Below are 16784 nucleotides of genomic sequence, written 5' to 3'. Positions count from 1 at the left end.
ATGCACAGGCACAGAATTGTTTTACTTGAATCCCTTCACTACTCTCTTGGGGAAGCAGATTCCTCTTCCTTGACGGTGGCAGCACCAGCAACAGGGCAAGTCATCCTGGGATGCTGAGTTGGCATTGTGTTGATAAAAGGGCTGCTTCTGCAGTTTTTGTCCCCGGCCAGGTGTCACCTCCAGACTAGCCTACCACTGTAAGCAAAGCGCACAGATACTTGCAGCCAATTAGAGCACAACGTGTCACAACGCATGCCATGTCACACCAGGCTTGATGGAAGGCAAAGCATCTTATGCAGCTGAAGCTCCCATGATGCACTGAGGTGAGATACATGTGCAAAGCTCTGAGGACAAGCTGAAAATGACTAATCCCTGACACATTTTATCTGAGTTTAAAATTCTGGATTTGCAACTCAGCAAGCAAATTGACACATCATGGTGGGGTAAGTTTGCCCTGCTCTAGAAGTTGTTGTGGATTCCTCCAGGTGCTCCTGTCTTCCACCGTCCTCTGGAATCCACCCAACCCCACGCCCACCTCCCCAGTGACCCCACTAGATCACTAGATCACAAAAAGTTAGCTGTCTCCAAATACAGTGCTTCCCATTCTGGAATGGGTTGAGCTTTTATTTATTTATTTTTATTCAAAGCTTTTCTATCTCATCCCCTACAGATCATCTCGGGATGGCTTACAATCAATAATGTCTTGGGGTGGTTTATTCCCTATCAGCCATTGCCGCCTGTGCCTTCCCTGCACGCTTCTTCTGCACTGGTGGCAGTGGGTGGCAGGGAGAGAAAGAGGAGGTGCAGGGAGAGACAGAGGGGTTATCTAATTTGGTAACCTGGTGAAATAGGAACGGAAAGGAAAGGAGAAGAGATGCCCTGATCCCAAAACCAAAAGCCGTGTGTAGAGTCCACAAGAACCACCAGCAGATTAATTTAAATGACCTCAGACCACAAAATATCCAAACTAGGCTGGTCTCTTAGGGTTCCAGCCAAGTTTAAAATATACCCCTGTGTGTGCGCGTGAATGTGTGTATGTTTGTGTGCATAGGAGATTTTATTTTCTAGACAGCTTTCTTTTCATCTCAGTAAGCTGGCAATGTTCCCTGATCCTCTTATTATACAATAATCTTTTTATGGCGTTCCAATTAGTTTCATTGTTTATCTAAGTGCAGGACAACCTACCACTTCAGAGTAGTCAATGCAGGAAGGAAGAGGGAGGGAAAGCCGTCGTGTTATTTGGATAATTGGAACATGGAGTTCTTCTGTATTTATATTAAAGGCATTTAAGATGTTTCGATACAGCTGTTCACAAGACATGCTCTTTAATGGAGCCCTGTGGTGTCAGTTGCAGACAAAAAATGTTCATGAGAATAGCTTAAATAAATAAACACAAAGTCTCTTTGCTCTTAAATACTCTTCTTAAAATGACATAATTAGGTATCTCTCCCTCGCCTTTTCTCTCCTTCTGGAGCTTCCATTTTGTCTCTGCAACACAAGTTAAAACAGACCTAGTTTAAGGTGGAATGAAACACAATGGAGAAAAATCTCAGATTCCTGCAATGAATATTCTAATAACTAAGCTATGGAGGAAGCACAAAGAAAGATATTTTTAAAAAACCTCATTGAACACGAGTACAGTTTTTGTACCTTCTGTTTCAGAACTAATATCCCGTAATGCAGCTTTTCACAGTAGACACCCTATTGCTTCAAGAACAGCAACAGTCTACACTTGAAAATGATTCAGTGAACAATCATACTTTTTACGAGTTGCTCACTCATTCTCCTCATCCTCACCGCTTGCCCTTTACTCAGAGACTATGCTCTTACCTGTAAGTTTCAATTGTCCCCTGACCGTCATATATCAATCCACTGATGAACTCTTCTTGAGCCGCAGTGAGGTAATCTAATACGCGCCCCAGAAGCTGCTCCAAGAGGATGAAATAAAGGAACGGCTCTTGGGTAGAATATCTTAGATTTGTAGATGACATCTGTAAAACATCATAGCAAAGATGTTAATATACCGCATGTGAAGTGAAAGACTGTTTACCTAGTCATGCCATTTCCATCAAGCCAAATTGCACAACTAACATTGCAATCCTACACATACCTGTTCTCAAGTAAGCCCTGCAGAGTGAGTCCTGCACTTCCAGGTAAGCACACGCAGCGCTGCAGCCTCAGACAAGCTGTCCACAGGCCATCGCCGAACAGGTGCAGCATTTTTTTAGGTACCTGAAACACAATAGGCAGGATCCAGTGGTATCATGCCACAAACTCCAACAGGGAGTCCTCTGCTCAATCTTTCCCGTTAGGCTTGTGCAACCAGTTGTGCAAAACTAACATATTTGTGTATGCATGGTGGCACAAAGCAGCTGTGCATTATGCTTGGGCAACCCCTTGCACATAACTCTTGTGCAACCTGCCGGACAGGTAACACGAAGGTCATTATGAACCGGGCGTTGCATAATGGACTGCACACAGAGAAGGCACAAGTACGTGTGCAAAGCCATCCTTCATTGGCTTCCTCTTCTTTGCATAGGTCAAAATCTGATTTTCACTCATGAAAAATCAATTGCACTAATGGAATGACACAGCCAAATACTGCCTAAATAAATACTACCTAAAAAATAGATATGCAAAATATGCAGGGCCTTGTAAGAAGGAAATTGTAAGGGGAAATTGTACATGATGTAATAAAAACTGAAAAATTCCCTCAGGAAATGAAGCATGCAGATAAAAAACCTAGAAGACAAACTCATCTTGGACTAATTACTATCTCTCAATCTAATTGCATTGTATGGTTGGCTCACCTGGAATGCTAGACCATAGTTTCCATATTTCATCATTCCTCCATTATTATTATTATTATTATTATTATTATTATTATTATTATTATTATTATAACATTTCTATGCCGCCCCTTGCCGAAGCCTCGGGGCGGCTTACAACACAATAAAATACATTGAAATACAATAGAACATAATAAATTACCACTAAATACAAAAATACAAAAAACACACTGAGATACAAACATAATAATATAAAATTAAAATTAACAGTATAAAATAAGTAAATAAAGAATATAGGAGGAGAAAAGAGAAGGAAGAAGAAGTTGCCCTGGCCAGATCATATATTTTAACAATTAAAATGATGTTTAAATAAAAAGGTCTTTACCTGGCGCCGAAAAACCAGTAATGACAGTGCCAGGCGGACCTCTTTGGGGAGTGAATTCCATAGGTTGGGCACCACCGCAGAGAAAGCCCTTCTCCGAGTACTTACCCTCCTAATTTCTTTCATGGAGGGTTCCCGGAGAAGGGACTCTCCCGCAGATCTCAAGGGGCGGTCGTGCATATACGGACGTAAGCGCTCGTTCAGGTAGCCAGAACCCAAGCCGTTTAGGGCTTTATAGGTCATAACCAACACCCTGAATTGGGCCCGGGCTTCAATGGGAAGCCAGTGAAGCTGACGGAGGACTGGAGTCATGTGAGCATAACGCCCCATCCCCGTCAGCAACCTGGCAGCTCTATTTTGCACCAATTGAAGTGTTCGGACCGTCTTCAGGGGAAGCCCCATGTAAAGCGCGTTACAGAAGTCTAGGCGGGAAGTCACCAGCGCATGTGTCACCGTCGCCAGGCAGTCGTACTCCAGGTAGGGGCGCAGCTGATTAATCAGCCGAAGCTGAAGGAAGGCGCTCCTCGCCACCGCTGTCACCTGAGCTTCCAAAGAAAGCTTCGGGTCGAGGAGAACTCCTAAGCTGCGGACCTTGTCCCTAAGAGGGAGTGTTGCACCATTCAGGACCAGGTCAAATCCACCCTCTCCGAAGCCCAAACCACCAACCAACAGGACCTCCGTCTTGTCTGGATTGAGTTTCAGTTTATTGGCCCTCATCCAGCCTATTACCTCGGCCAAGCACCGGTTCAGCACAGCCACTGCCTCACCTGGATTAGTGGAAAATGAGAGGTAGAGCTGGGTATCATCAGCGTATTGATGATTCCGCAGCCCACACCTCCTGATGACCTCTCCCAGCGGTTTCATATAGATGTTAAATAGCAGAGGGGATAGAATGGAGCCCTGTGGTACTCCATGGCATAGCTGCCATGGCGCAGAGACATAGTCCCCCAGCACTACCTTCTGGAATCAACTGTTGAGATAGGAGCGGAACCACTGCAAAGCAGTGCCTCCGACCCCCAATCCCGCTAGCCTATCCAGGAGGATACCATGGTCGATGGTATCGAAAGCCACTGAGAGGTCCAGAAGAACCAACAGGGATGCACTCCCCCTGTCCTTCTCCCTGCACAGGTCATCGTACAGGGCGACCAAGGCAGATTCAGTACCGTACCCAGGTCTGAAGCCGGACTGAAAAGGATCCAGATAATCAGTTTCATCCAAGAGTGCTTGGAGTTGTCCCGCCACCACTCGCTCCAACACCTTTCCCAGAAACGGGATGTTGGCCACAGGTCTATAGTTAGTGGCCATCTCTGGATCCAGTGACGCTTTCTTCAGGACCAGTCATATTACCTTTAAAGGGGCAGGCACTCGACCCTCCCTCAGAGAAGCGTTAACCACTTCCAAGATCCAGGTCCCAATCCCGTGCTTGGAGTTATTTATTAACCAAGACGGGCAAGGATCCAATAGGCAAGTGGTGGGACGTACTCGTCCAAGCACCTTGTCCACATCATCGGGCCGCAATAATTGAAATTCCTCCAATAATTTTGGACCAGACGGTAGCATTGGCGTCTCCCCAGAAACCTCTGATTCATTAGTGGAGTCCAGCTCGTGACGAATCTGAGCGATTTTCTCCCTGAAATGCCTGGCAAAGTCATCACAGCGGGCCTTTGAGGGTGGCATCGGATCTTCCTTAGGACCCGGGTGAACCAGGCCTTGTACCACTCGAAAAAGCTCCGCCGGACGGTATTGTGAGGAGGCAATGGAAGCGGAAAAAAACTTCTTTTTCGCCGCCTTTACCGCCACAGCATAGGCCCAATAGTGGGCTCTCAAGTGTGTTCAGTCAGATTCATCCCGTGATTTCCTTCACCTACGCTCTAGTTGTCTCCCAACCTGCTTCATCGCCCGCAATTTAGGTGTATACCGAGGGGAAGAGCAGACTCTGCCCGGTGGGAGAGGATGCTTGGGAGCGATCGTGTCCACAGCCCTGGTCATCTCTCCGTTCCACAGTTCGACCAGAGCCTCGACAGGAGCACCAGTCTTGTCAGCCGGAAACTCCCCCAGGGCCTTCAGGAATCCATCCGGATCCATCCGGCTCCGGGGGCGGGCCCATACAATCGGGTCCGCACTCTTATAGAGGGAGAGGCCGCTCTCGAGCACAAACCTCACCAAGAGGTGATCTGACCATGAGGGCAGGTTTCTCTCCATCACGCCTGTTTAATGCTCAAACAACCCATAAAGTAGGTTAGACTGAGAGGCATGAACCAGCCCGAGGTCACCCAGTGAAGTGTATGAATGAGCAGGGCTCTGAAGGGGGGGGGGGGGTCTCTCCATAGTCCTAACCTGGCAATCCAACCACTATGCTGCACTGGCTGTCAGTGGCTTCATACAACATGGCCAAGTCCCAGGCTGACTCCACTTCCACCCTCTCCTTACACACTTCACTTAATCAACTACCTCCTCTGGCAGCAAACCATAATTCAGTATAACATGCGAATTAGTAAACCACGGTTTGCACTCTGAACACACACGCACACACCTGAATGCTGTGGTGAAAGAGCAGGCTCAAGATGCAAAAAGCAAACTAAAGTAAAATGGGTATGACACGGTAGCTAACGCTGATGGCAACCTTTTGTAATAATAAAAAGTAAGATTTCTGAGCATGTATTTGGACTAAAATTTGGAAACGTGAATTGCTAGCTACCGAAATCTGTTATTAATAGACCAGGCCTTTTGATTAATCATCTTTCATTATCCATCAACCCACCCAACCCTGCATTCCCCAGGCCTGTATCCCACCTCAGGAAGACTCACCCACCATCATCCTCTGTCCTCTAGCAGAAACTGAGAAGGCTATTTTTTTATTAATGAGTGCCCATCTATTGGACACTTTCGCTGCAATCCTGATCAGACTTACAGAGCTGAAGGGCAATGTGTGTTTGCAGTACTCTGTCCACTCAGCTCACCATGACGCACCACTGGCACTCTCAGTGTGAAAACTCACTAGAGAGTAAAGATGCTAACACTCACAGAAGGAATGTGGTTGTGAGCATCTGTAGGGTTTCTGTAAAATCTGGATGCCCCCATCTGTTCTCCCCTCTCCACCCCGGCATCCTGACTGCCTAATCTTGTATAATAGCAGGAAAAAAATATCTTCAGTAAGCTTGAATGCTCTGTCAAGAAGCACACAATAGGGTAAAACCATCTTCTTGGGAAAAACAAAAACTCAGATTCCAAATAAGCCACTATTGAAAGATAGCAAAGTGAGATGCAGAACACATACTAGTATTTCACAATTTGGATAATGCTGCCTTTTAAATGACTCACTATATAAAGTTGCTAATCCTTAATACACACACATATGATCTTGAATACATGTTTACCCAGCATGCAAGGATGACTTACATTACATGAGTGTTATTTCCTAGGTTTGTTATTTTCACTTTTACAAAGCCCATCCCCAAGGCACTCAGGGTTCCAACACTTGCTTCAAAGACAAAGCATCTATAGCTCTAAGCACGTGTACATGTGATTCCTACATATTCACCCACGTCTATTATGTATCATATATCTGTCTGTATAGAAATGTCAGTCAAAAGTCTCAAGGTCTCTCTTGGTGTGCTATTGTTTGGGATGTGGCAGCTGAGCCTGCCCCTGACTCAACAGGGGCAGGAACTCGCTGCCCACCACCATGACTGGCAAAATGTTCTAAAAGGGACTCGCATCTTCAGCAAGTCTGTGCCATCCAACTGGTCCATCGATGAAGATGTCTACAGAGTATACAAAAGGAATAAGACAATTCTGGCCATTCCCAGGGCAGATTAGTAGGAAAGGAGTGGGAATGGTCACATAGAGAGTAATGGTGATACACCCAGATGCCTTTGTGAACATCTGGAAAAACAGGACCCAGTTTGACAGAAGCCAGTATCTTCTTTCTCCTTCGATGACAGAGTCAGTCTGTCCATTTCTGCACAGTCCAAGATCTTTTTTAGAATCAGTTTGTCGGTGGGTGGCTCTTCACTCTTCCAGTGATGGGCAAATGCAATCCTCGCCGCAGTAGTTACACATAGAGTCAAATACATTGCTTGTTTGCTAACATCATCAGGTATAATGCCTAATAAGAAAACTTCAGGTTTAAATACCAAAGATTTTTGTAACATTTCCTCAAGCCATTTGTGCATTTTAATCCAATACTTTTCCGCCTTATCACAAGTCCACCACATATGATAAAAGGTATCCAGTTTGTGTTTACATTTCCAACATCCGTTTGACATATTTGGAAACATCTTAGCTAATCTATTTGGTGACAGATACCATCTATAAAACATTTTATACAGGTTTTCTTTATAAGAAGTTGCTAATGTTACTTTAATATTTCTTCACAGCTTTTGCACCCTATATTTCCTTATGACACCTGAAACACAATCTCAGATGGTTGGGAACACTCCCCCCACCCCCGGGACCATTATGGGAGGAGGCACCTGCAGGGGACTGGGTTCAGGGAAGGAGTTCAGGGAAGGGGTTCAGGGAAGTACTTCCTGTGTCTGAAACATGCCATGCAAACAGAAATAATTTACACATACATCACCAAGTTCAGTCATTAGTTAATGGAAACATTATCATATTGTGTTTGTGATTTCATGATGAGCTATGGTTTTTTTCAAGGAAGAAGTTTCCATTGATTTAATTAACAGCCATGTTCACACAACTTGATAACTGTGTGGTTAGTGTGATCATGTCACACCTCCACACTCAGGCGGACTGTCTGAGCGAAAGCTACACACGTACACTGGTATGGTTCTGTGTGTACAGTCACGGTTTTGCTCAGTTGTACATGGGGATGAGGGACACATTAATTCAGTCTGCATTTAGTACAAGTTCACCTGACTTTTAATTCTGCTTTCAAACCACTAGGCAAGAATTCCAAAATTCCATTCTCTTGTGATATTTGGCATTCTCTGAATTTTGTAATCAAGGCCTCAAATTAAATAAATCCATACAAAACTGTGTATTGGGGGAAAGAGTTCAAAAATGCATTATGTTAGGAAAAATGCTTTCAAGGAATGTATATATTGGGCAAAAATGCACTATACTAGGAAGAGAGTACATAAGATACTTACGATTTTTTTAATATTCTAAAATTCAGGATAAACTGGTGTTCCCGCTGGAAAAATGAGAAACGCAGAGAACCCAACATTGGCAGATCTTTACGTCAGACCTCCTGCCGCACGTGCAGAGGGGCCGTGGTGGGAGCAGAGCACTGCCCCACTCGACCTGCCGCCCTGCTCATGTCCACAGGCATGTCGCGTGCGAAGGGCCGCCTTCACAGAGCTTGCAGCTGGCTTTGTATCTACCAGTAATAAATGCGTACCATATGGGTTTCCGTTTCTTACATCTGTCTGTAAGAAAGAAATGGCCCAAAAAACCCCTTTGAAGAAAGAAACACAAACTTAGATTTGAGTAATAATGCCTATTCTAAGGGATTTGAAGATAGATGCTAGTGGGTGCAGAAAACCATACATCTTGCAGGTTTTACTGAAACTTTTAAAATGCAAGTCCCTTTCTTCATCTTGCAAACATGAAAACCGACATGAATGTATAATGTGTTAAAATTTCTGGAGGGGTAGCCATGTTGATCTGCTGCAGAAAAAGGCTTCTCTGTCACTTTAAAGATTAACAATTTATTCTGACACAAGCTTTCATGGACATTGTACACTCCATCAGATGCACGTGTTACAGCAGCGCATTAATTTAGGAGCAGTTAACCCATTACGTCTCCCATGTGAAGGCTGTTTAAATGTAATCCCTGACACAACATTCATGTGCAGTAGCTAATTATGTGGCACTAGTTCCAACCTGCTGCCACAAACCTTTCTTTTGTTTAAAAATGGCATGGTGACTCCCAGACCCGCCACCCACACAATGAGCGGCTCTACACGAACGGCTTGCGTCCGGCAGCCCCGGCACGGAACATTTCGAGACAGCTCCTCTTGTAACTTATGGGTCTGCTTTCAGCAGCCGCTTGCCATGCTTCATTCGTAGGAACAGAATCTGGATGTAGGAACCACACCTCAACCCCCAGCGCCCGTCACTTGCCTCTGAATCCCCGCCTGTGAAATACGGCTTGCTTTCAGTCTGGGAGAGCAGGCTTCTGCACAAAATCTTCAACCTGGAAGCCTTGCAACTTGGAAAGCAGACTTAATTATTTTAAGGTATCTGGTTGAAACACTTCTGATTATCAGTCTGCCCTTCCTTTGCATTGATTACTCTGAATAAATACTAGAAGTGGGTCCATCACTTTCAGAAAATACTTTTGAGAATTTACTTTCTCAGGCTTGCCCTCACTGTCAAACCACCTACCCTAATTTTCAGCAAGAAGATCCACACATTTTGCCTCCTCCAAACAGGGGGGGAAACGTTCAGTGCGACAGTTGGATTTTGGTTTAATATTGTTTAATTAAATACCATTGAAGAAAGTAATTGCTGATTTGGCTCCTGGAGCACTCTTAGCCTGCTGGTTTCTTCTTCCAATAGGATGAACTAACAATAGAATTTTGTTCTGAAATAGCTGAGCCAAAATGTCTCAAAATAATTTCGAGGGCATTTAAATCGTCTTTTCCTATGTGCAGTAGCGCTTTCAAATAAATGGTGGAGAATGTTGGGAAGTAATTTTGCTAAAACCTGGTGGTACATCTGTCCACATATGGCAAACCTATCCTCTGCTGGAGACATTTTGGGCACAAAGAAATTAACAATTATGACTGAACAAAACCAGATTCCAATGCCTGTAATTCTGGGTATCTTTCCAAACAATGTATAGTCTATCCAGCATCTAGAAGTTACTGTACATTTTTCAGCAGCATGAAAAGCAACAGTTGCAGGTCTGTGGCAAGGTTCTATAGCCATTTAAGGCTTCATTTCAGAGGTTTTGAAATCAGTTATTAATGAACAGGTTTATCCACCATAAGAAATTTGTTAAAGGTCATACAAAACCTGGAACATTTTAATGTAATGTGGTATTTTGTGCATATACCAAATTTCTGCGGTATTTTGACTATATGTCCCAGATCATTACAAAATTTTGTCAACCCAATAAAATAATTTCATCCTGAAAGTTTTGAAAACCTGAAATTAGATTATGTTTATTCCATATGCATTGTACTGAAATGTTCTCTAAAAATAACCTTTTAAAATAGTATTTCCTCTCCCAGTCCCTTTGTATTCTTTCCTGCAAAAGAAATTTTGAGAAGGTAGAAAGTTGGGTGTTTGAAAACCCTATACTGAAAGAAACAGCCAAGAACCAACAATATGTACGATACTCTTCAGTTGACTTCCTTGCATATTTCACCTCCATGAATGCAATATGTGATGCCGGACTGACACAAAAATAGCAGCAAGCAAAAGGCCAAGTTCATCCTCCACATTTTGTCTCCATTTTATTTCACTGTTATTTTAAAAAATAATTTAATTTTAAATGTGTAACAATCACTTTTTTTAACTTATTTAATTTGTATATTTTTGGTTAGTTTTTATTTATTGTTGTTTTATTGTGGTTGTTTTCATGATTGTAAGCCATCCTGGGATGCCATGCATAAGGGACGGCATACAGAAGTTTTAAATAAATAAATAAATAAATAAATAATAAGTGCGACTTTCCCCTTACATACTAGAAGTATGAAAAAGCAAGGAACACATAACTACTGGTCCATTTCTAATTTCCAAGAGACTGCCCATCATAGCAACCCATGATAGTTTTAATTATATTAATTATTAATTATATTATTAATTTCAATGGGAAGAGGGTCCTATTCTTATCCATCTATTTATTCATTCATTTTCCATACCTCCCAACAGCCGAAGCTCCCTGGGCAATTCACAACAGCACATTAAAATACAATAAAAATACACCATGTTAAAAACATATTTAAAATCATTTAAAAAAAAGTTTAAAACCATGTGTGTGTATGGGTGTGCGCTGAAGAAAAGCTTAAAACCTGTTTAACAGCTAGCAAGCCCCAATAGACAACTTAAATGTCCTGCAGTAGAGAACAGTCTTTACCCGGCAGCAAAACGATAGTAAAGTTGGTGCCGGGCAGTCCTCAGTGGCTAGCCTGTTCCATAACTGGAGGCCACCACTGAAAAGACCCTTCTCCTTGTTCCCATCAGCCAAGCCTCCCTCAGAGGTGACAGGTGGAGGAAGGCCTCAAAACCTGAGCATAGAGTCTAAGCAGACAGAGGTCTGGAAGGCTGTTTTGGCCATATAGGGGTTTATAGGTTACAAAATAGCACCTTGAATCGTGTTCAGAAGCATATAGGCAGCCAGTGCAAGTGAGTCAAAGGTGATGTTATGTGATCAGACCCTCTTATTGGTCTGGGTACTGCATTCTGCACAAGCTGTAGCCTCCAAACAGTCTTCAAGGGCAGCTCCACACAGAGTGTATCACAGCAATCTATCTTAGAGATTACCAGAGCGTAGTCCCACACAGGACTGCCTGGGCAGTGCACAACCTGCCTGAATCGCACCTGATTCCACTGCTGTAACACTGGAGTCCAAAGTCTGACAGACACCAGAGGTTTTGTGCTGGAAGTACCTAGCCAATATATTACAGTAGACCTATGACGACCCAAAGATGTCTTTGGAGTCAGCATGGAATAGGCCCTGGACAATCCCAGAGGGCTTTGATGGGTGGCAGATAGAAGATTAAATGGCAGCAGTTGCTTATTGCTTCTTTGCCACTCTCGCTGCCTCCCAGTATATTCAACTGTAAGCACACAGCAGGGCCCAGTTGCATTTTCCACCTGCACGCAAGCCATCTCCTTCGTCACTCTCAGCACCAGGGTACAGCACAGAGGCGTACAAGCTCTACCACATAGTGTTGGGAGCCGAGAGTTGTTCTTCAAGCAGTTGAAGTCACAGACCATTTTCTTTCCAGATGCCCTTTATTGCTTTCAAGTACAAATCACGCAGAACAAACCTCTGAGCATGCGCAGAGCGGTTGGTGAACCCAGTCGAGAGCTTCTCTGCAGAAACTCCCCTCTGGAACATGCCTGGGCCCATCCCTTCGGAAGGGTTTTCTGCAAGTGAGCAGGCTTCCTCTCCATGTGCCAATCATTTATTTGGGCTGCCTGTTATCCATCGGAGAACCCTCATTCCCAAAGTGCCCACCCTCAAGCTGCACAGCTTGGTTATTCCCAGCACCTGTCTGTCCGGCCAAGTCTTCTGTCCTGCAGATAAGCACATCTGCCTTGTCCATCTCAGTGTCTCAGCATGTCCCATCCTCCCCATCCCCCTTTCCTCTGCTTCACATTCTGACTCCAAATCTTCTAATGAGGGCCAGCAGTCCATGTGAACGAGCACACAGAGCAGCCGTCCTTCTCACCCACAACACAGAAAGGGTGCTCATCCCATCCCCAGACACTGAGAATAACGACCCTGCTTGCCCTGGCATTCCCCCTGAAGTGGCTCCCCGTAAAGGGCCAGCCGCCTTTGGGGTTGTCCCCTTCAGGAGCACCAGAGCATTGTCACCCTCCTGGCCGGCAGAAATGGTCCTGCTGCAGCTCAGGCCAAATGGAAGCAGTCACCCCTCGAGTCCACAACAGGCCATCCTGCCGCCAGGGGCCTCTTTGCGGGACTGGGGCCCTGGAGTGGCTCTCAAAAGTACCGCAGTCCTCCAGTCCCAATGCCATTGAGATGTCAAGGTGGCTGGGGGGCTGGTGGAGAGGCTAAGCCAGGGGAGGAGCGGGTTGGCCAGGTGCTGAGATAGAGTGCCATTGCTGTGTCAGTTCACGTGCCCCCAGCTCATGGATGGATGCTTCAAAGCTCAATGTCCTCACAATTTAGGAGAGGCCTCCATAATGCATCTTTACTGGAAAATGCCAACATAAATGTCAAAGAAACACAGTCCAAAGGATTTCCACTGGGTGCCACTGTCTGAAGGAACGAACTGAGAGGCAAGGACTCTGACGGCTGCAATTCTTAAGTAGTCAGGTTACATGACCCAGATATTATCAAACTCTTCATGCCAACAATGACAAAGCACTGGGGTGCCCGTTCACCTGAAGACCCTTCTTTTCTATTATTTAAGGTCTAATTTTGGGGGGTGGGGGGAATAAGCTCAAGATTTCAGTGTGAAAAAATAATGAACTTTAAGAAATGTCACTTTTACTAACAGAAATTATGGCTTGAACACCTGAATGTGAATATTGAATTCTTTTTAAAAAAAATACATTTTAATAATGTTAAGGTTGTGACACAAGCTGACAAGAGCAAAAAAAATACAACTCACAACTGACACTCTCTCCTTAATCATATCCTTGTTGGGAGGAAAGAGCACAGAGTCCCACAAGTTTGAATATTTCGCCTCATGATTTTACACTGAGCCCACACAAGATACAATTTGAATCCATGGATGCTGCTTCAGCCACCATATAAGCTATTTAGAAAACGTTCTTTTTAACTACAGAAATACATTGTAAGGGGAGTTTCACTCACTCTTTGCCCTCCTGCAAAGAAAAGCTTGGATGATTCGTGAATTGAGTTACTTATGTATAATTGTGACCTGAATACAGGTAGTCTGGGTTATGAATGAGCTCCGTTCCTGAGAAAACAGATTTTCATCTTTAAGTTGAATTTGTATGTACATTGGATCATATATAGTCAGCCCTCCACATTCATGGGAGTTAGGGTGCACCGTTTTCCCCTGTGAAAGTAGAAAAACTGTGACTATCTCTTTAACCCACACCGAACCCCACCAGTGGCTCATCTCTGCAGCAAGGAAATGCCAGACAGATTTCCCTCTCCAGATGTTCAAGATAGGAAGACATGCTTCAGAGGCCTCCCGATCTTCCTTTCACTCCCTCTCTTTCTACGGTGATGACCATCTTCCACAGAAATTTCTTTAAATTATCAGGCTGTATGGCAGTTTGTCTGTGAGTGCATGCTGGATGTTTGTAACTCAGGGACTGCCTTGTACACATTAATTTCATCCCTGTCCCTAAAGACTCATGTACGTTTTCTCCTGCTCGTGTGTTGGACTAACATCCAAAGGGGAGGTGGGCACAGAGAGAAGTCTGGAGGTTCAATCCAGACAGACGGAGGTCCTGTTGGTGGGTGGATCGAGCTCCTGGGTAGGTGGCCTGGACCTTGCCTTGAATGGGGTTGCACTCCCTCTGAGGGATAGGGTCCGCAGCTTGGGAGTGATCCTTCATCCAGAGCTGTCCCTGGAAGCTCAGGTGACTGCAGTGGCGAGGGGCACTTTCCTTAAGCTTTGGTTGATCCATCAGCTGTGTCCCTACCTGGAGGATGATTGCCTGGCAACAGTGACACATACATTGGTTACTTCCTGGTTGGATTTCTGTAATGCGCTCTACATGGGGCTGCCCTTGAAGACAGTCCGGATACTTCAGATGGTGCAAAGTAGAGCAGCCAGGATGCTGTCGGGGACTGGGTGTTATTCTCATATAACCCCAGTCCTCTATCAGCTCCATTGGCTTCCCATCCAAGTCCAATTCAAGGTGCTGGTTATTACCTATAAAGCCCTAAACGGCTTGGGACCAGGATACCTAAAGGAACGCCTTTTTCCCTATTTGCCCTCCTGCCCCCTGAGATCGGCAGCAGAGGCCCTCCTCCGGGAACCCTCCGTGAAAGATGTTAGAAGACAGAATACCTGGAGGAGGGCCTTCTCTGTGGTGGTGCCCCGTCTATGGAATGTGCTCCCCAAAGAGGTTCGCCTGGCGCCGACATTATATGTTTTTCAGCTCCAGGTTAAGACCTTTTTATTTAATCAATATTTTAATATGTTTTAATATTGAATGTTATTGTTGTATTTTATTAACTTGCAGCCAGAGTGAGTTGTCAATTTATTTATGCTGTAAGCCGTCCAGAGACGCAAATAATTGGACGGCATACACATTTTATAAATAAATAAATAAGTCCTGCCCCACAGGTCTCCATGTACCTGGCCTCCAAGTGGAGCTTTGTATACTGAGCATTAAGGGCAGGAGAGGGTTTCACCACCTCATGCAGCTGAATGCGCTTGCAGGGTTCCCCAGGCACCATGCAGGTTCTATCAGGGCATCAGACATGGAAACTCTGCGCTCAACCAAATGCATTTACTGAGCCGCAGTCAGACTTTGCACTCGGTGCATGATGGTCTATCGAGAAGTCATGTAGCAGGAGAATGAAATTTCTAGTGTTGTCAGACACATGTGAAAAGAGATGGTCCTTCCAACATCCTGGCCCAAATCGTGAAGGGATTAAAGCTGAAAAAAATCCTTGTTTTGCAGAGGAACCATAATTAATGACCGCTGGCAGGGAAGAAAGCCTGTTTTACTGCCAGAGAAAATTGTGGACACTCACACCACATTGGAGGATGGCAAAGGAGAACGCTCAGCCAAATGATACGGATAAAAGGGGGCTCAAAGAGCTTCTTCAGGAAATTATCAGCTCCCGCCTCCGCGAGGTCAGAAATCATCCCCATTCAATGAATGCAGGGTCATCCATCATTACAAATGCACTTTTAAAATTAGCACAATCCTACGGAATTACAGGAAAACCAGAACATATCTCTATCATAACCTTTGTGTCTAAATTTTATGAAAGGCAACCCCACTAATCCCGAGCGAGTACATACTTATGCACATGCTGCCCTCCTACAAACGTGTTCTCAGAGCCATTATTCACAATTGCAGCTCTGGAGGAAAGGAAGGGATTGAGGCAAATATGACAGCGAGAACAAAGGAAGCAACGTTCGCGAGGCAGCCACTTCCCAGCTGTGCCGCTACCTGTTTCTGTCCACTGATAAAGACGTGGCCTGCTCTGCGGAAACATCAGAGGCATGATAAAACCGCACCGTTGGGGCTGCTCTCTGCCCTCACAGCTTTGACTTTGCTTTTGCCAGCAACCGGTGCTCCCTCCAGATGCGGTACAAAGTCAGCCACCAAGTGCCTGTGGGCCTGAGCCAGTCTCCACGTGCCTTTGGGATGACGGTGCGCAGGATCCTGGCATATCCGTGCACTGGGTCAAGCGCTGGAAGAAATTTCTCAGGCCACAGCTGCCGCTGTGCTTCTGGATACCTGTAAACGGGCCAGAGTAAGCTGCTCTTTCCAGTTCAGTACACCTGCTCTTTCCAGTTTCTACATTGTCCTGAACTGCTGTGATTTTTCTAGCTGTCATCGAGGAAAAGGAGATGGCAGCTTCCTGCCGTAGCTTATGATAATTCTTTTTAGCAAAAGAAATGAAGCGTTCTTGGAAATGTAGTTTTCTAGCAAGCATGCACAGGGTCTTCAGAACTTAACTTCTCTGTAGTGATCTGAGGCTGCTTACACAGTTTTGCATTCAATTCTCTAGAAAATTCATATTCTGAATTCCTGACTTGTTCTAGAAATATTCTGCTCTATTTTTAGAACAGAACAGAACAGGATGGAGCCTATAAGGGCATTCAGTTCAACCCCTGCTCCACTTCCAGATGTGATGACCCATCCAGCTGCAGGTCATGCCTTTCTGACTAAGCAAAGGTGACTCAACATGGACAACTGTGCAGGCTTGTTTTTGTCAGTTGTCCAGCAGCTTCCAGCTTAGGCTTGTTTTGCACACCCACACGGTCTTGTTCACAGAATTG

The sequence above is a fragment of the Varanus komodoensis genome, unplaced genomic scaffold (assembly GCF_004798865.1).
Source record: "Varanus komodoensis strain SLA01 unplaced genomic scaffold, ASM479886v1 scaffold9, whole genome shotgun sequence".
Lineage (NCBI taxonomy): Eukaryota > Metazoa > Chordata > Lepidosauria > Squamata > Varanidae > Varanus > Varanus komodoensis.
This window is presented reverse-complemented; position numbering follows the sequence as displayed.